Source organism: Neomonachus schauinslandi, chromosome 10 (assembly GCF_002201575.2).
Source record: "Neomonachus schauinslandi chromosome 10, ASM220157v2, whole genome shotgun sequence".
NCBI lineage: Eukaryota > Metazoa > Chordata > Mammalia > Carnivora > Phocidae > Neomonachus > Neomonachus schauinslandi.
In genome coordinates, this window is record NC_058412.1 from 44,102,453 (window position 1) to 44,123,019 (window position 20,567).

The 20,567-nt window shown below is 35.0% G+C and overlaps 1 protein-coding gene across 4 annotated transcripts in view; it reads right to left on the reverse strand.

Moving 5' to 3' along the window:
• Positions 1 to 20,567, reverse strand: part of CTNNA2 (catenin alpha 2) — a 949,691-nt gene that overhangs the window by 928,889 nt on the left and 235 nt on the right. The window lies entirely within an intron of this gene.

The window sequence follows — 20,567 nt, forward strand, 5'->3', positions numbered from 1 at the left end:
AGGATAAGAACTGAAGGATGTGTAGGTGCTAGCCAGTCTAGCCAATCTAAGGGAAAAGAAAGAGAAAAGAATTTCCAAGCATATGTAAAATGAGAAACCACTGAGTTTTAGACATTGAAAGCAGTTCTTTCTAGATTGAGGACAGAAATTGAAGCAGGAGTGACAAGAACGGGAGTAAAAAGAAACACAAATGAGGAAGTTGTATTTAATTTAAAGTGAAGTGGTCAAAAATTGCTCTAAAAAACAGTGTTGACAATCTCTTTCCTACATTGCTAATATACTCATTTGAGATATTAATTTTGGCATTATCTAGAACTTACCAATTAGTAATGAAATCAATTCTTGTTCCAGAGCCTACACAATAATTATAACAAATACTCTTAGTATGTCTCAAATATTGCATGGGGCATATTTAAATTACACAATGATTTGTTGTTTATCTGAATTTCAAATTTGCCTGGGTGTCCTGAATTTTTATTTACTAAATCTAGCAATCACAGTCAGGTAGCAGTCAAGGAAGGATATTTGGATAGTCAACTAAATGGCACAAGAGTGATAATAGCTACATGTGGTACCGATATTCCAATGCCAGTTCAGCAAATAGGAAGTTCATAATGTTTTCAGAAATTTTAATGAAGATCCTTGTGCCCAATGTTACATTAAAGCTCATAAATTCCTTTGAACACTGATAATTGAGAAGAACAATTTCATTGAACACAGGTCAAGCAAAATTATTTTTCTAAAGAGAATATGATTATAGGAAATGTGAAAAGACATTTTCTTTACATGTACATATACAAATATACATATTCAATGTATATACTACGTATGTACACTATGCCTTTTATTATGAATATGAAATATTACAGATTTCAGCATATGAAAATAAAAATATTATTTCTTATTGGTGACTATGTATCAAAACATTGATACACACTCTTAGAAAACTAATACATATTTTCATCCTTGAAATCCTGATACACACTCTTAGAAAACTAATACATATTTTCATCCTTGAAATCCCATAAAAACAATTGTTATTTGATAACATTTTCATTAAAAAAGTACTGTAACATAAAATTACTACTTATTACTAACTAATTTTGGAAGAAGGAGGCAGGCAAAAAGTAAATATACAAATTGGACCTTTTTTTAAAGAAGGAGTATTTATTTAATCATCAACAAATATTTATCAAATATTTAAATGTCCAAAATACTGGGAATATGTATGTGAACAAGACTGACATCATCCCTATCCTCATGGAGTTTTTGACCTTTTGGAGGAATCAGACAAAATACACAGAAATAGACATATGACAATTACAAATGGTGATAAGGGCTCTGAAAGAAAGAAACAGATAAAATATGGAGAAGGTGGGGCAAAGGGCATGTACTTAAAAAAAAAAAAAGAGTAGTCAGGAAAGTTCTCTGACATCAGAAAAATGGTAACACAGGGGCTCAAAGATGCAATGAAGCCAGTAATAGCATTAAAAGAGCAGCAGCATCCTATACAGCAAGAGAAGCATATGCAAAGGCCCTGAGGTCAGGGAGAACCCCATTCAGCCAAAAAACTGGAAGAAAAGCTCTGTGGCTTGAGTATGGTGCTTAAAGGGACCCAGCACTAGATGATGGTATTAGGGGACAAATCAGGATATGGTTAAGAGTTTTAATTCTATCCTAATATGCAATAAAAACAATTACAGTCTTTTTTAAATTAATTTCTTTATTTTTAGAATTCCAGTATAATTAACATACAGTGTTATATTACTATCAAGTGTACAGTATAGTATTTTGATAATTCTATACATTACTCATGCTCATCACAATTAACTGTACTCTTAATCCCATTCATCTATTTCATCCATCCCTTCACCCACCCTCCCTCAGATAACCATCAGTTTGTTCTCTATATTTAAGATTCTGCTTTTCTGTTTGTCTCTTTTTCCTGTTTGTTTTGTTTCTTAAATTCCACCTTTGAGTGGAGTCATATGACATTTGTCTTTCTCTGACTTTTTTCACTTATCATTATAAACTCTACTCCATCCATGTTGTTACAAATGGCAAAATTTCACTCTGTTTTATTGATGAGTGATATTCCATTGTATATATATATTATATATATATATATATATATATATATAATATATATATATACCACCTTTTCTTTATCCATTTATCTATCAATGAACACATGGGTTGCTGCCATATTTTGGCTACTATAAATAATGCTGCAATAAATATAGGGGTGTACATATCTTTTCAAATTAGTGGGTTTTTTAAAGATTAATTGATTGATTGATTTGAGAGAGAGAGCTTGAGAGCAGGGTGGGGGGCAGAGGGAGAAGCAGATTCCCCACTGAGCAGGGAGCCCGATGTGGGACTTGATCCCAGGACTTCAGGATCATGACCTGAGCTGAAGGCAGATGCTTAGCCACCCAGGTGCCCCAAAATTAGTGTTTTTATATTCTTTGAGTAAATACTGGATCATATGGTAATTCTATTTTAAATCATTTGAGGAATCTCCATACTGTTTTCTACAGTAGTTTCACCAGTCTGCATTCCTTACAACAATACAGGAAGGTTACTTTTTCTCCACATCCTCACCAACAGTTGTTTCATGTGTTTTTGATTTTAGCCATTCTGACAGGTGAGAGATGGTATCTCATTGTGGTTTTGATTTGCATTTCCCTGATGATTAGTGATGTTGAGCATCTTTTCATGTGTCTGTTAGCCATCTGAATGTCTTCTTTGAAGAAATGAAATGTCTTCCATTTCCTTAATTGGATTATTTGTGGGGGGGGTTTTGGTATTGAGTTGTATAAGTTCTTTATATATTTTGGATACCTTATCAGATATATTATTTGAAAATATCTTCTCCGATTCAGTAGGTTGTTTTTTAGTTTTGTTAACAGTCTCCTTCAATGTGCAGAAGCTTTTTATTTTGATGTAGTCCCAATAGTTTATTTTTGCTTTTGCTTCCCTTGCCTCAGGACACATATCTACAAAAATGTTACTATGGTCAATGTCAGAGAAATTACTGCCTGTGCTCTCTTCTAGGATTTTTATACTTGGAGGTCCACATTTAAGTCTTTAATCCATGTTGAGTCCATTTTCGTGTATGTTGTGAGAAAGTGGTCCAGTTTCATCCTTTTGCATGTAGCTGTGCAGGTTCCCAACACCATTTGTTGAAGAGACTGTCTTTTTCCCATTGCATAGTCTTGCCTCCTTTGTCATAGATTAATTGACCATATAATCATGGGTTTATTTCTGGGCTCTATACTCTGTTCCATTGATTTATGGGTCTACTTTTGTGCCGGTGACATACTGTTTTGATTATTATAGCTTTGTAGTATATCCTGAAATCTGGGACTGTGATACCACCAGCTTCGTTGTTCTTTTTCAAGACTGCTTTTGCTATTGGGGATCTTTTGTGGTTCCATATAAATTTTAGGATTATTTGTTGTAGTTCTGTGAAAAATGCTATTGGTATTCTGATAGGGATTGCATTGAACCTGTAGATTGCTTTGTGTAGTATGGACATTTTAACAATATTTCTTCTTCCAAACCACGAGTATGGAATACCTTTCCATTTGTTTGTGTCATCTTCAATTTCTTTCATCAGTGTTTTATAGCTTTCAGAGTATAGATCTTTCACCACCATAGTTAAGTTTATTCCTAGGTATTTTATTATTTTTGGTGCAACTACAAATGGGATTTTTTTTAATTTCTCTTTCTGCTGCTTCATTATTAGTGCACAGAAATGCAACAGATTTCTGTATATTGATTTTGTATCCTGTGATTCTACTTAATTCATTTATTAGTTCTAGTAGTTTCTTTGTGGAGTCCTTAGGGTTTTTTATCTATAGTATCATGTCATCTGCAAATAGTGAAAGTTTTACTTCTTCCTTACCAATTTTGATGCCTTATAGTTCTTTCTCTTGTCCAACTGCTGTGACTAGGACTTCTACTACAATGCTGAATAAAAGTGGTAAAGGTAGACATTCCTGATCTTAGAGGAAAAGCTCTCACTTTTTTACCATTGAGTGTGATGCTAGCTGTGGGTGTTTCATGTATGGCCTTTATTATGTTGAGTTTCCTCTAACACTACTTTGTTGAGAGTTTTTATTATGAATGGATGTTGTACTTTGTCAAATACTTTTTTTCCATCTACTGAAATTATCATGTGGTTTTTATCCTTTCTATTGATGTGATGTATCATGTTGATTGATTTGCAAATACATTTTTTAAGATTTTATTTATTTGAGAGAGAGATTTTGAGAGAGAGACCATGAGCGGGGGGTAATAGAGGGAAAGAGAGAGTAGCAGACTCCCCAGTGAGCAGTGAGCCCGATGCAGGACTCGATCCCAGGATCCAGGGGTCATAACCTAAGCCAAAGGCAGACACTGAACCAACTGAGCCAGCCAGGTGCCCCTGATTTGCAAATATTAAACCACCCTTGCATCCCAGGAATAAATCCCACTTGACTGTGGTGAATGATTTTTTTAATGTATTGTTGGATTCAGTTTCTTAATATTTTATTGAGGATTTTTGTATCTATGTTCACCAGAGATATTAGCATGTAGTTCCCCTTTTTTTTTTATAGTGTCTTGATCTAGTTTTGGTATCAGGGTAATGCTGGTATAATAAATTGAATTTGGAAGCATTCCTTCCTCTTCCATTTCTTAAAATAGTTTGAAAAAAAATAGGTATTAACTTTTTTAAATGTTTGGTAGAATTCACCTGTAAAGCTGTCTGAACTTTTGTTTGTTGAGAGTTTCTTGCTTACTGATTCAATTTCATTGTTGGTAATCATTCTGCTGAAATTTTTTATTTCTTCTTGATTCAGTTTTGGGAGGTTATATGTTTCTAGGAATTTATCCATTTCTTTTAGGTAGTCCAATTTGTTGGCTTAAAATTTTTCATAAAATCTCTTATGATCCTTTGTATTTCTATGGTGTCAGTTATTTTGGTTATTATGGTTTTGTTTATTTGAATTTTCTCTCTCTTTCTTCCTCTCTCTCTTTTTAGTGAGACTGGCTAAAAGTTTATCAATTTTGTTGATCTTTTCAAAGAAACAGCTCCTGGCTTCATTGATTCGTTCTATTGCTGTTTTCATTTCTATTTTGTTTATTTTTGCTCTAATCATTATTTCCTTCCTTTTACTAGCTTTGGGTTTTGTTTGTTCTTTTTCTAGCTCTTAGTTGTAATATTGGGTTGTTTGAGATTTTTCTTGTTTCTTCAGGTAGGCTTGTATTGCTATAAACTTCCCTCTATAAAAAAGCTTTCCTGTATCTGAGAAAGATTTTGGACCATTGTGTTTTCATTTTCCTTTGTCTCCATGTATTTTTTTATTATGTTATGTTAATCACCATAAATTACATCATTAGTGTTTGATGTAATGTTCCATGATTCATTGTTTGTGTGTAACACCCAGTGCTCCATTCAATACGTGCCCTCTTTAATAGCCATCACCAGGCTAAACCATCCCCCCATCCCCCTCCCCTCTAAAACCCTCAGTTTGTTTCTCAGAGTCCATACTCTCTCATGGTTCGTCTCCCCCTCCGATTTTCCCCCCTTCATTTTTCCCTTCCTGCTATCCTCTTCTTTTTTTTTAATATATAATGTATTATTTGTTTCAGAGGTACAGGTCTGTGATTCAACAGTCTTACACAATTCACAGCGCTCACCATAGCACATACCCTCCCCAGTGTCTATCACCCAGCCACCCCATCCCTCCCACCCCCCCACCACTCCAGCAACCCTCAGTTTGTTTCCTGAGATTAAGAATTCCTCATATCACTGAGATATGATACATGTCTTTCTCTGATTGACTTATTTTGCTCAGCAGTCTCCATGTATTTTTTGATTTCCTCTTTGATTTCTTTGTTGGCCCACCCATTGTTCAATAGCATGTTATTTAACCTCTGTGTATTTGTGTTCCTTCCAGATTTTTTCTTGTGGCTGTTCTCTAGTTTTATAGCATTGTGATCAGAGATGATGTATAGTATGATTTCAATATTTCTGAATTTTTTATGGCTGTAAATGTGATCTGTTCTGAAGAATGTTCCATGTACACTTGAAAAGAAAGTGTATTCTGCTGTTATAGGATGGAATGTTCTGAATGTATCTGTTAGATCCATCTGGTCTAATGTGTCATTTAGAGCCACTGTTTCCTTGTTGATTTTTTGTTTGGATGATCTATCCACTGATGTAAGTAGGGTGTTGAAGTCTCCTACTATTATTGTATTACTATTGATTACTTCCTTTAGGTTTGTTGATAGCTGCTTTATGTATTTGGGTGCTCCCATTTTGGGTGCATAAATACTTACAATTGTTATATCTTTTTGTTGGATTGTTTCCTTTATGATTATGCAGTGTCCTTCTTTGTCTCTTCTTACAGTATCTGTTTTAAAGTCTATTTTGTACAATATAAGTACTGCTGTCCTGGAATTCTTTTCACTTCCATTTGTATGATAAATGTTTTCCATTTCTTCGCTTTCTTTTTTTCTTTAAAGATCTTATTTATTTATTTTATTTTAGAGAGAGAATGTACATGAGTAGTGAGAGGAGCAAGGAGAGAGGGAGAGAATCTCAAGCGACTCTGGGCTCAGTGCAGAGCCCAACGCAGGGCTCAACCTCATGACCCTGAGATCATGAAACCAAAAGTCAGATGCTTAACCAACTGAGCCACCAGGTGCCCCCATTTCTTCACTTTCAATCTTGCATGTCTTTAGGTCTGACATGAGTCTTTTATAGGCACATATTGATGGGTCTTGCTTTTTTATCCATTCCATCAACCTATGTGTTTTGGTTGGAGCATTTAGTCTAATTACATTCACAGTAATTACTGATAGCTATGTACTTATGGCCATTCGTTACTTATTTTACAGTTGTTTTTGTAGTTCTTCTCTGTTCCTTTCTTCTCTTCCCCTTTCTCTATGGTCTGCTGGCTTTCTTTAATAATATACTGGGATTCCTTTTCTTTATCTTTTGCATATCTATTACTTATTTTTTGATTTGTGGTTACCATTAGGTTTCTATATAAAATCTTAAGCATGTAACAGTCTATATTGATAGTTACTTAAGTTTGAACCCATTCTAAAAACACTAAATTTTTACTCCTATCCCCCTCACACACATTTGAGGTATATACTGTCAAACTTTACATCCTGTTATTTTAGAAATCTCTGGACTGACTTTTTTAGATATACTTAATTTTACCACTTTGTGCTTCCTACTTTTCTTACTCCTGTTTCCGGTCTTTCCATTCCATTCAGAGTCCTCTTTAACATTTCTTGTAAGGCTGGTTTAGTGGTTATGGATTCCTTTAACTTTTCTTTGTCTGGGGAACATTTTATCTCTTTCTCTTCTGAATCATAGCTTTGCTGCATAGAGTATTCTTGGCTACAGGTTTTTTTCTTTCAGCACTCTGAATATATCATGCCACTTTCTTCTGGCCTATAAAGTTTCTGCTGAAAAACTGTATATTCTTCTGTCTACTCATTTTGTGTAACTCTGTGTCTGTTTCTATGAGTTAGGAAAGTCAGCTACATGTCCTGCTCTTGAAAGTCATGGCCTTATGAAGAAGAGGTCCTGTGGTGTCCTATAGGGCAATGTCCCCAGTTCACTAGAACCTGGTGCTTTAGGGATGTCTCCTATGTCTGCTGCATGTGCCATGTTGTTGTGATTGAGCCACATTTGCCTTCTGCCTAGTTGTCTTCAATGGCTTTCTTTGTCTGTTGTGGGCAGGATATGGTCCCTGTGTTGTTAGTGAGCCAGTCTGGGGCCACCATGGGCTTGAGTTGGGTCAGACCAGGCAGCTGCTAGAGCTGCAGTTGTACTGAACTGTGAGATGCTCTCCCCGTGCTGACCCCTGGGAAGCTTTTGTTGGTGGGCAGGGCCTGCAGTCAGATCAGATGTCTGCCCCCAGCACACTGCTGGGGCTGCAAACTGGTATGTATGGCCTGGGGCAGGAGTCACTTTGGGGTAGTGCTAGCCTCTGTCAGGGCTGCTTACATAATGCCATGGTTGTGGCTCTGCTTTGGAGAACTGTGGAGGCTGGGTTGGAGGGGCAGGGTGGATCCACAGGAGAGTGAAGGGGCAGAGCACACTGTTAGCAAGCTACATGGAGAGTGTTTGTGCTGCCCTCACTCCTGCAGCTGGTCCTGCATCTAGGCTGGGGGCTGAGGGAGGGAAATGTCAACTGCCAGCTCTTTTGTTCTTGAAGAAGTCTCCTAAAGATCCCTGCTTCTCCGCACATGTTCTGAGATTAGTAAATAAATCTTCTTTCCATACATCCCAGGCATTTTTCAAACTGATTTATGCTGTATCTCAGCAGCACTATTTGTTAAGCTGTCTCTTTAAAGGCAGGCGCTCAGTTTCCTAATGTCCTCTGGCTCTCCCAGAGCCAAGCCCCTGATTTTCAAAGTTCCATGCATTAAGGCCAATGAATGTTAAGCCCCTCTCATTTTCAAAGCCAAACATTTTGGGGGTTTGTCTTCCCACTGTGGATCCCCCATGCCTAGGGTGCTTGGTGTAATGTCTATTCCTCTCTCTTCTCTGTGCTTGCACCAGCTCTCCCTCCCATGGACAGTCTCATGGGTCAGCTCGGTTCCCAATGGTCTTTGCCCTTCCTACCCTCTTTGATGTGGCTTCTTCTCTGTGTTTAGCTGTGGAAAGTCTGTTCTGCCAGTCACCTTCTGGGTTATTTACACTGCTGCAGGTGTTGCCTAAGAATATCCATGGGATGAGGTGAGTTTAGGATCCGGCCATCTTCTGTAGGAGTCCTGTACCACTCATCATAGCTTGCATAGTCCAGCAAGAAAAAGGCAGATTTCCTCTGCTTGGCAACAGCAAGCTTCCTAATTGCACGGTCTTAAACAGGAAAATGATATGATCAAATTATACATTGTTTCCAATGATCATTCTGATTGCTATTTAGAGAATGTATAGGAAGTGAGCAAAACTGGGATTGGTGGATTATTTAGTAAGTGACCATGGTTGGTTATTGGTGTGAAAGGACTTGGGTTTAGAACCGGGACTTCAGCAGCACAGATGGAGAGAGGAGGGCATATCGGAGAAAAGAGAAACCAAGGAGAATTCCTACATGTGAGACGAAGGCTCAGTGAAGAGATGTAGGCTGAAGATACAAATTTGAGTACTGTCAGTATATTGACAATACTTACGGCCATAGGGATAGGTAGAATCAACTGGGGGAAAATGCAGAAAAAAAGAAAAGAGGAGTCCTAAGTCTAAGCCCTGAAAAACATAAACATTTAAAGCTGAGGTAGAAAAATAAGATAAAGCACAGATTGTGAAGGCACAGCCATGAAGCCAAGACAGTCGAGTTACAGAAGGACTCAGAATTATGTCAGAATGAAAGAAAAATAGCTGGTTAGATTTCCTATGACTTTTCCTGGCCTTCCTTCCTTCTTAATTAAATGTGAAAACAAAGCATTTATTTTGTACTTTTAACAGGATGACAAGAAACAGAAAAGCATGTGTGTTGCCATGCCCCAATCCTTAATCTCAGATCTCTGACAAGCTTTAATTAGTTTGCTAGTTCAGGGCTCCTGAGTAAATGCAATTCTGTCACTTCGTAGGCATTCTCATGCTTGGTAGAGTGGATTTTTTGGTCGCCAGCTCAGATAAGGTTTCTATATTGTCCAAGGTAGTTTTGAGCAATTTTGCTAGCTAACCTCCCACAATTTCTTGCTTGAAATTTTTGAATTAGTATGCATAAGATTTTGTTAATTGTCCAGTGTCAAGCACATAAAAATCATTATTCTTTTCTGACATTAATTTTTAAATTTAGTTTTAAGTACCACTTTCCCATTTAAAATAGTTGCTGTTCACTGAAATGGAAAGTGCAAGAGGAAAAATATTTTAAGGTTTGCATTTATTGCCAAACAGAATAAAAGAAAGAGTTATTGCTAAGTTTGAGAATTCACATGCATTAACCACTTAATAGGGAAAATAGGTTTTTAGTTTAACTTATTCATTTGAATGTTAAGGAATTTGTTTACATCGTGTTTGCATTCAGCAAATATCTGGTGTGGGCAAGAATTAGGTAATGCAAACTAGAAAAGGAATTAATTCCTGACTGTACATACATATTCAGTTCTCTTTGGCTTGCTTCTTTTCCTCTTTTTTGTTTGTTTGTTTCACATTTTTATTTAAGTTCCAGTTAGTTAACATACAGTGTAATATTAGTTTCAGGAGTAGAATTTAGTGATTCATCACTTACACAGAACACCCAGCGTTCATCACAAGTGCCCTCCTTAATCCTCATCACCCATTTAACTCATCGCCCCCACCTCCCCTCCAGCAACCCTCAGCTTGTACTCTATAGTTAAGAGTGTGTTTTATGGTTTACCTCTCTTTTTCTACCCCCTTCCTCTGTCTGTTTTAATGTTGGGAGTTCACCCCTTCCCCACCTTCAGTTTAATCCTTTACTCTCTTCCCATTTTACTCTACCAATTCTCTGTGGTTGATGTACTAGCAACTTGCCAATTTGGTATTTTTAGCCCATGTTTACCTTAGGAGCAGCACACTTATTCAGTTTAATTCATCCTAGGCCTTTTATTATGTGGTCTAAGTCTCTCCCTTTTTTCATCTATAAAATGGAGAAAATAATATGACTTCACCAAGTTGACCCAAGAAGTAATGAAAACTCCTAGAAATATCTAAGATAGTTTCAGATACATAGCAACTACTCAAGAAACATTAGAATTTCCCCCCCCTTTTCTCCTTAGAGGTTCCAGATTATCTATGGTTAGTTCTGTGCTAATGGAGAAGAGCTCCAACTAAAACAAGAGCAGTAAAAACTGTCCAAAGCAATGACAAAACTCTAATGAAAGTTATTTAGAAAACTTACTTCAGCAGCTTGGACCATCCCTATGAGCAGGACACAAGAAATCAGGATTGGTGAGCTTAATAAAGTGTGAGGGAAAACCTCCAAAACCCCCTTTCTCATGGAGAACAAGAAATTAATAAACTGAGGTAGCATATAGAGCACTCATTTCATAGTACCTTAGGACTTCTCTTTTATCCCCTACTAAATAAAATTTCTCTTATTAGCATTCATAAAATACTCACTGTGTTTAAGTCAGAAATTATTGAAAGGAAACATTTTGATAGAAGAGAAGTTAGTTGCATCATTGTTAATATAGTTTGCTTGTATTCTAAAACCATATAATATCATACTGCTTAACTTTTGTTGTCCTAGGCTAATGAGAAGGAAATAGAGGCAGATGTTGTGTGTTAACTGTGACTCTATTTATGCTAAACAAAGGTGAAATGATGCCATGGTGCACTCAATAATTTTGATTTGCAGTAGTTGATTCTAAAGGTAAGGGAGAATTGACACATCACATGGTACATGGTACTGAGTGTTTGCTAAACACAAAAAACCCAGAGCTAGAGCAGTCACATAATCATTTACATCATATGCAATGATGTAACATCATCCACCAAATTAATGTTGATTTCAATTTTTGTTTTTGTGGTTTTAGTACTTATTTTGTAATTTTCTTTATGAATGAACGTATGTGCATACATAATTCCACATTTATATTACTTTAAGTCCATTCTAGGATTTGGGAAAATTTTGTCTTGTTTTTGTTTTTTTGTTTAAAAGGGCTCCATACATTACTCAAGTTTCAAAACATGGCCAACACAGCTGGCCATAAAACAAAAAGAGCATCATTCCCATCTGGTAGCAGACATCAAAATTTTGAACATAATCCCAAAACAGAAATTAATCTAATCCCAGACAATATACTAGTCAATTAAACTCCTATTTCAGAAGTGGCAGACACAATAACTACGAAGCAATCTACCATAAAAACTCAATTCAAAGAATTATTTCCAATATAATAACTACTTTAGGTATATGTATCTACTGTAAAAACAAACAGAACAAAACAAAAATGCAGCAATTTAAAAAAATGTTAATATTAGGGGATGAAATAATACTTGCAAAACAAAAATACTTTATAGTCTTTCAATTAAATATTTATATATGTGATTTTTTTCTATAATATATACTATTTTTTTAATTATGTCATGTTAATCACCATACATTACATCATTAGTTTTTGATGTAGTGCTCCATGATTCATTTTTTGCATATAACACCCAGTGCTCCATGCAGTACATGCCCTCTTTAATACCTATCACCAGGTTAACCCATCCTCCCCCCCCCTCCCCTCTAGAACCCTCAGTGTGTTTCTCAGAGTCCATAGTCTCTCATGGTTCATCTCCCCCTCCGATTCCCCCCCTTCATTTTTCCCTTCCTGCTATCTTCTTTTTTTTTTTTTTTTAACATATAATGTATTATTTGTTTCAGAAGTACAGGTCTATGATAAGTAAACTTCTAAATCATAACCTTATTATTTCTTTTCAAATCCTATTTTAATATAAAATGAAGATATTTTTAAATAAAAAGTTATGGTATTTTATGTAGTTCATTCACCCACAGAAACTTCTATTAAAGGCAGATAAACGAAACCATTTTTTCAGACAAGGAAAATAGCATTCAAAAATTAAAATGGGATTGGTATGAAAATATTAAACAATAAAAATAGGAAAAATACTCGGAAACAGAGTAATCAAGCTATATATAACATTGATCAAAGAACTAAACCAACTTAATGGAGTTCACATCATTTGCTTTTAGCACATCCTTCACTTTTTATACAATTTAAACCCTTTGACAAAAGTACACAATTTATTGTAACATTGTAGTGTCACCCTGGAAACCACCTAACCTTGAATCTCATGAATAAACCATGAATTAAGGTAGTTCTCAATAATGATATGCTCCAGACAGATGGGTACCATGAGACCTCATTTTATACTTTCATTCTTTTGGTAAATTCATACAGAAAATACTCTATCTTGTAAACTGTGTAAGACAGAGTATGGGATAGCATAAAGAGGCACACACTGGCTTAAGCCTCAGAAGTTACTTCATTTCTGAGTATGTTTATTTCTAGAATAATTTTCAGTTTAAATCCCCTGATTTTAAATTTAAATCTCATGATTTCCTAATTTTAAATGCACCGAGGAAATTAACTATAGCTGTGAGTCACACAGATGACTCCTTTAAGAAGACTTAATATCAAAAAAAGGAGAAAATCAAGTATTTTTTTAAAGTATAAATTTAAATTTTAAATTTTAATAATAGTTTTAAGTGTATGACGTTCTAATTACTTACTTTGAAATAATTAATTTTTGAGTACAATTTTAAAGGACCTAACTATAGAAGTCACTAGAGCCTAATCTAAAAGAGGCCCATAGACATTACTCAAAATAATACTGGAAATGATTAAAGAAAGGTCCTCTTCTTAGGAGGGTCTTTCCCCATTATACCTATTTAGAACAGCTCATGAAACATCAATGGTATTCTTTTTTTTCAGATGCTTATTGTGATTTAAGTTGCAGATTCATCTTTCTAAAAGGAAATAAGGAACTAAATTCCAGCAAATTCCATTCTATCCTATTGAGATGGACTGAGTTTCATTAGCTTGCTGAAGTTGAATTCCCAATAACTTTAGAGGTTCCTGCTTTAGTAATCTTTGATTAAATGTAACACACAATTTATTCTTTTCTAAACCTGCATTAAAATATTTTTCTAAAGAAAATATCTAATGAATCCCTATTTTATACATGGCACCCATTCTCTAATAACTGGAAAGCCATTACTACCAGGTAGTAAAGAACACAGCATTAAGAGCAAACCTGTATCAGGATAACATCAGACACTTCATCAATCACTTTAATGCACCATCTCATGTATCCCTTCAATAATCCTGTGTGGTACAAATTATTATTCTCTATAATTTACACTTGGTGACACATTAAGTAACATATTCAAGTTATCATTGGGGATCCTGTACTTATAATCAAGCCTTCTTGACTTCAAAGCTTGTGCATACATAACCTCTACTTCAGTGGCATAAAAGTAATTACAAATTTTCATGTTAAAAACTATAAAATTAATACCCATTTTATATAGGAAAAATAATTGCCCTTATATATTTTTTCAGTTAAAAAGAGAATATTTTCCTGTTTTGATTTCTAGCTGCTAAGAACAAATGGAAACTTTATTTTTTTTATATATTTATCTTCTATCTAGTCACCTAACCCCATTCTCATATTAATTTTAATTACATCATAAAAAGAGTGTTTTCTCTGTCCTATTCCTATGTTTACATGGTACATTTCTTTATTTTAAAAATTTGATCCCATTCTTATTTAGACATTTTAGTAGAAATAAGTGCAAAATTCTATCAAATGTCTTTTTAGCATCTAATGGTATAATCAATTGAGCTACTAAAATATTTTTATTTATTTCCTCATACTAGGCTATCCTTATATTTCTTAAAAATTTCCTATTTTGTAGGGGTACCTGGGTGGCTCAGTCGTTAAGTGTCTGCCTTTGGCTCAGGTCATGATCCCAGGGTCCTGGGATCAAGCCCCCAATAGGGCTCCCTGCTCTGCGGGAAGCCTGCTTCTCCCTCTCTCACTCCCCCTGTTTGAGTTCCCTCTCTCTCGCTGGGTCTCTCTCTGTCAAATAAATAAATAAAATCTTTAAAAAAAATTTCCTATTTTGTTATATATATGCTGATCTTTGAACATACTGCTGGATGGTACTTACTACATTTCATGAACTTTTTTTTTGTTTTTTGGTGTTTTTTTTGTTGCATTTAAATTCAGAAATGATATAGAACCAACATTATCTTTTTGTAAAAAAAGTTTTTAAAAATATCTTGAATTTTTAATGATAAAATTATGATTCTTCAAAAAATGATTGAGGAGTTATCTTTTTCTATAGTTGAAATGGTAATTTAAATAACATTGTGATTATCAGTTCTTTAAATGTCTAATAATATTTAGCTATGCATCATCTGTTCTGGTGCTTTTTGATAACAGATCTTCAAATAGCCTTCCAATATTTATATGGCTTATTCCAGTTTTCCAGTTCCTTCTGGATATACTGTGGTGATTTAAATTTTTCTAGGAACTTATTTCCTTCCTGTAGGTTTGCATGTTTCATCAGAGTAGAGTTGCATATAATAGTCTACTATGCTTCTTTTACCCTCTCTGTTCCTGGAATTATTTATGCTCTCTCATTCAAAATCCTATATATTTTTCTTTATATATTTTCCAAAATTTGTGTGTTGAGGATTGGTCATTTCAAAGAACAATCAAATTTTGAATTTATTTAATCACTTTAACTTTTATATTCTATTTTACTGATTCCAGTTTCCATTGTTAACTAAATTCTGTTCTAGTTTCTCTTGATGTTCTTTTTCTAAGTTCTTAAGACGAACACTTAGTTTTTTTTTGTTTTTGTTTTTGTTTTTGTTAATAAAAAAGACATTTAAGGGATGCCTGGGTGGCTCAGTCACCGAGCGTCTGCCTTGGGCTCGGGTCGTGGTCCCAGGGTCCAGGGATAGAGCCCACGTCCGGCTCCCTGCTCGGCGGGAAGCCTGCTTCTCTCTCTCCCACTCCCCCTGCTTGTGTTCCCTCCCTTGCTGTGTCTCTCTCTCTGCCAAATAAATAAATAAAATCTTAAAAAAAAAAAAAAGACATTTAAAGCTAAAATTTTGTACTGAGCACAGTTTTTATTGGGTGTGTATATTTTGTTAGGAAGACATCATTTTTTTCATTAACTCATATATACTTTGCATTTCCCTTTGGTTCTAAGAGTTACCTAAGAGTGTTTACTAATTTCTACTATATTATTTTTTAGTTTTCTAATAAAATTGCCTAATCAGGTATTTTAGTTTTCTAATAAAACTTAGTATCACAGGACATGGCCTATTAAAAATTTTTACTTTTTAGAATTTATAAAAAATTTGGGCATCTTGTTCAAGGACTAAACTTTCTAAGATAAATCCTTTCTCATTTGAAATTTCATGATTTCCATAATGTAAAAATTATCCAAAAAGGATCTTGCCATTTTGACATTGTAAAATAAATATGCAGCCTCATATACATTATGATTAAAATGAGATAGTTTTTCATATTTTAAATACTTATCAACAGTAAATTTCTAATGTCATTTTTCTTATGACAGTGAATGAATTTTACTGAAAACCCTTAATTCCTGGTATTTATTTCATTACTTACCTATCCTTATCAGAAAACTAGGATGGTTATGAGCATATTGCATCACTGAATACCACTATGAACTTTATTCAATTCATAAAGGGGCGTGTGTGAGTGTGTGTGTGTGTGTGTGTGACGCAAATAGGGCCTTGATTTAGTTTTCTTTCTCAGTTGCACCTTTTTAAAAAAATGTTGAACAGGAGTTTGTAGCCAGTATTTTTTTATCTCTCCTTTCTGATTCATATGCCCTTCAAAGGTCAACAATCACATCAGTCCTAACATTAAGGCTTTATTCTAGGGGAGGGAATGCTTAGTCTTGATAGCAGAGCCATAATATTAGAGGAAATAATAGAGAAGCTTGTCTGAAAAGTCATGTTTTTGAAAGAATCTCTCTCTCTAAGTCAGGGTAGGAACACTGAAAAGAAAGATAAGCCATATAAATACCAGAAGATATTAAAGGGATACTAAGACTCATTACAGTGCTAAGTCACTGTGTGAAATTCAAGAAGGGTTTTACATATTCTACTGTATTAAATGAACAAATATGAATTAGACATTTAACTGTCCTAACTTTTAATAAACGTTTTTAATGCATTGCCTTTATCTGACAGAATTTAGGTACGTATATATGGAAAAAATAATTTTTAATTATAATCTTAGATATACTATTCTATAGATAAGAGAAATATGAGCAAAATACAAATACATGAAAATTTTAAGAAATGAAAGATAGTTTATGGGTAATATTTTGTTTTCCTATGCCAGATTCATTTATATCCTTCTCCTTGACTTATACAGTGTTGGATAACGGCTAACACAAGCCTGAATATATAGCCATCAAAAAACAGAAAAATGGAAACTATATTTAATCAATTATACCAGTCATTGTGTTTTAATTATTGTGTTTCATTTACTCTGTAAGATAAGGATTAAATTTAATATTGATATGTAATCTGAAGGTAAAATTCTGAGGCTAGAAAAAGACAGTCTGCTTTTAACTAGGCTGAAGGAACTACATTTCAGACCAAATTGACCTGACTCAAAAATATCTCCTAAGCCAATCTTTCTCAAGCTGTCTATGATGAAAAGCCATATTTTTGTTATTCCAATACATCATAAACCAAAGCACTATAAAATACAACAAAATGAATGATTCAAAAATTAAAAAAAATAAAAAATACAAGTCTAAAATTACTCGATTCAACATACATACAATTATTCTGTAAAATGGTCATAAAAATGTAAAAGCACTTACTCTCAATTTCTGTGCTTATTGCAGACAAATAACAAACAATTCATGCATAGGCCTTAGTCTACAGACCATAATCCGAGTAGACAACATACTCCCATATCTAAGAGCCATTCAGGAATAAGTGTTTCTCAAAGAAATTTTCATAGAGCTAACAAGAATCATGATCAACTGAAAAATGTGCATAAATCTAATGAAACATTTCAACAATTACATACAAAGATATCCACTTCCTATACCCGAAAACTTGTGAATGTGTTATCTTCAATAACAAAGGGACTTTGCAGATGTGATTAGTTTAAAGATCTATAGAGGGAGAGATTATCTTAGAATATCTGGGTGGCTCCAATGTCATCACAAAGGTACTCATAAGACAGAAGCCAGAGAGTTAGTCAGAGGAAGAGGTGAGATAGTAGAAGCTGAAGTCAGAGGCAGAGAGATGTGAAGGTGGTATGGTGCTGGCTTTAAAGAAGGATGAAAGCACCACAACCAAGAAATGCAGGTACACACCAGATGCTGAAAAAGGAAAGGAATGCCCTCCTTAAGGAACACAGTCCTACCAACACCTTGATTTTATGAGTTCTGACCTCTGAAACTATAGAATAATAAATTTGTGTTGTTTTAAGCTACTCAGGTTGTGGTAATTTGTTATAGTGGCAATTGGAAACATACAGATTTTAGTTCTTGGGAGTAGGGTGCTGCTATTACAAACACCTAAAAATGTGGAAGTAGCTTTGGAATTGATAACAGGCAGATGCTAGAAAAATTTAAAGAATTTTAATAGAAAAATCCAAGATTGCCTTGCACTGACTGTTAGTAAAAACAGGGATAATAAAGGCCTTGCTTGCAAGGACTCAGAAGGAAGTGAGGAGCATGGTAGAGGAAGCCTCTGATCATCTGAGAGGATATCTAAATCATTATAAAAAGACTGTAGAAACACAGGTGTTAAAGAGATGCTAGGGAAGGCTCAGAAAAAAATGAAGAACATGTTACTAGGAAATGGAAGAAAGAGTGACAGAAAGCTTGGATGGATTGTATCTTACAGTTAATGTGGAAATCAGAATTGTACAGGATGAACTTGGATATTTAGTCAAGAAGTTTTCTAAGCACGGTGTTGAAGGAGTGCCCTGGTTTCTTCCTCCTGCTTATAGTAAAATGTGAGAAGAAAGAAATAAATTGAGAGAACTGTTAAGCTAAAAGAAACCAGGACTTGATGATTTGGAAAATTCCCAGCCTACGTAAATTGCAAAAGGCATAAAATTAGAAAACTCACTCTTGGGAAAGTACGCTCTGGAGAGAAAGCCAGTTGCATGTCTAGATAACCTTTGGCTTGTGCCTTGGAAGGACTGAAAGCTCAGAGTATTCAGTCATACAGAGTGCTTCTTTGAAGAGATTAGGCATGTAATTCATGGATGGCTTTGACCATTTCAGCAGGGGCCAAAAATGGAGATGGGATTATCTGGGAATGTTCTGTGAAGTAGCCTCTTTTCTAATAGCGTCAATCCTAGAGACAAATGGGAGAACCACAGGTTTCTTAAGAATGTTCTATCAGGGGGCGACTGGGTGGCTCAGTCAGCTAAGCATCTGCCCTCACTCAGGTCATGATCCCAGGGTCCTGGGATGGAACCCCGTGTCAGGGCCTGCTTCTCCCTCTCCTTCCTGATCGTGTTCTCTCTATCTCTGTTTCTGTCTCTCTCTCAAATAAATAAATAAAATCTAAAGAAAAAAAAAAAGAATGTTATATCAGTAGAAACACTGCCAGTTGTTCCCAAGCTTTCCAGTGTAAGGGAATTTGCCCAGCTGGATTTCTAAATTGCTTGCGGAAGAATTGATAATCCTTTTTTTCCTTCCACATTCTCCCTTTTTAGTGGGACTATCTGTACCTATTCTCTTATGCTGTGCATCTTATCCCAGTGCATTCTGGGAACATATATATATTGTTTTCTAGTTTCACAGGTAACAGATGGAGAGGAATTTTGTTCAAGAATGGATTATAACCAGAACCTTACCTACACCTACTTTAGATGATTTAGATGAAAATATTTGGAATTTTTAAGCTGATGAAATTTTGATGAGATTTTGGACTTGAAATGATTCTATAATAGGTTGAGATTTTAGGGAATCGGGGGATGTGGTGAATGTGTTTTCCATGTAGGAAGGATGTGAATTTGGGGGTGGACAGAGGGCAGACTATGTTGAGCTGAATAATGACCCCCAAAGATGTCCATGTCCCAATCACTGGAAACTGTGAGTATGTTATCTTAAATGGCTGTGATTTGGTTAAGGATCTTAAGATTATTCTGGAGTATTTCAGTGGGCCCAATGTAATCAGAAGGTCCTTCTAAGAGGGAGGTGTGAGGAGAGAAGCAGAGGTCAGAGTCAGAGAGAGATTTGAAGATGCTATATTTCTGGCTTTGAATATGGAGGACGGGGTAGAAGAAGGCAAGTGGACTTCAGAAGATGCAAAAGACAAGGAAGGACATGCACTCTGCCAGAGCCTCTACAAGGAATGCAGCTCTGCCAACACCTTGACTTTAGGATTTCTGACCTCCAGAACCATAAGATAATAAATTTGTGATGCTTTAAGACACTAAGTTTGTGGTAATTTGTTAGAGCAGCTATAGGAAACCAGTATGAAAAACCAGTAAGTGAATTTAAATTAAAAAAAAATAATAATGAAAAGAGGAAACAAAAAAGAAATTTCTACTTAATTTGGCATAATATTTCCCTAAAAATACACCATAAAAATCTTTAATTTTCACATTCCATGTATTTCTGAGTTTAATATAGCAAAGAATATGCGTTGTAAGATACTAAAAATTAACTTTTAAAACTTAAATTCTGAGAATTTTTTTTTCTGTTGACAGTTACCTGTGGAGATGTGGCAACTGTGACAACAAAAAAAATGGAACATTTCATTTTTCCAACATGATAAATTCTCCATTTTAAACTAAAGAAAAGTAATATACTTTGCTCTTAAATAGTCAATACAGTTCTTCCCACTGTGCATTAGCATCTGAAAGTGAGCTAGGAATGGTTTCATTAGACTTGAATTCATTACTAGGAATGAGAGCCCCATTCACCAAGGCCCCTCTTTAATTAGCTCATCAACCTAATTTCAAAAATCATATGATGAATTTTTAAAAAGGCACTTCACATGCTATTGGGCAATAAAACTGTCCAGAGTTCAGGCAGTAA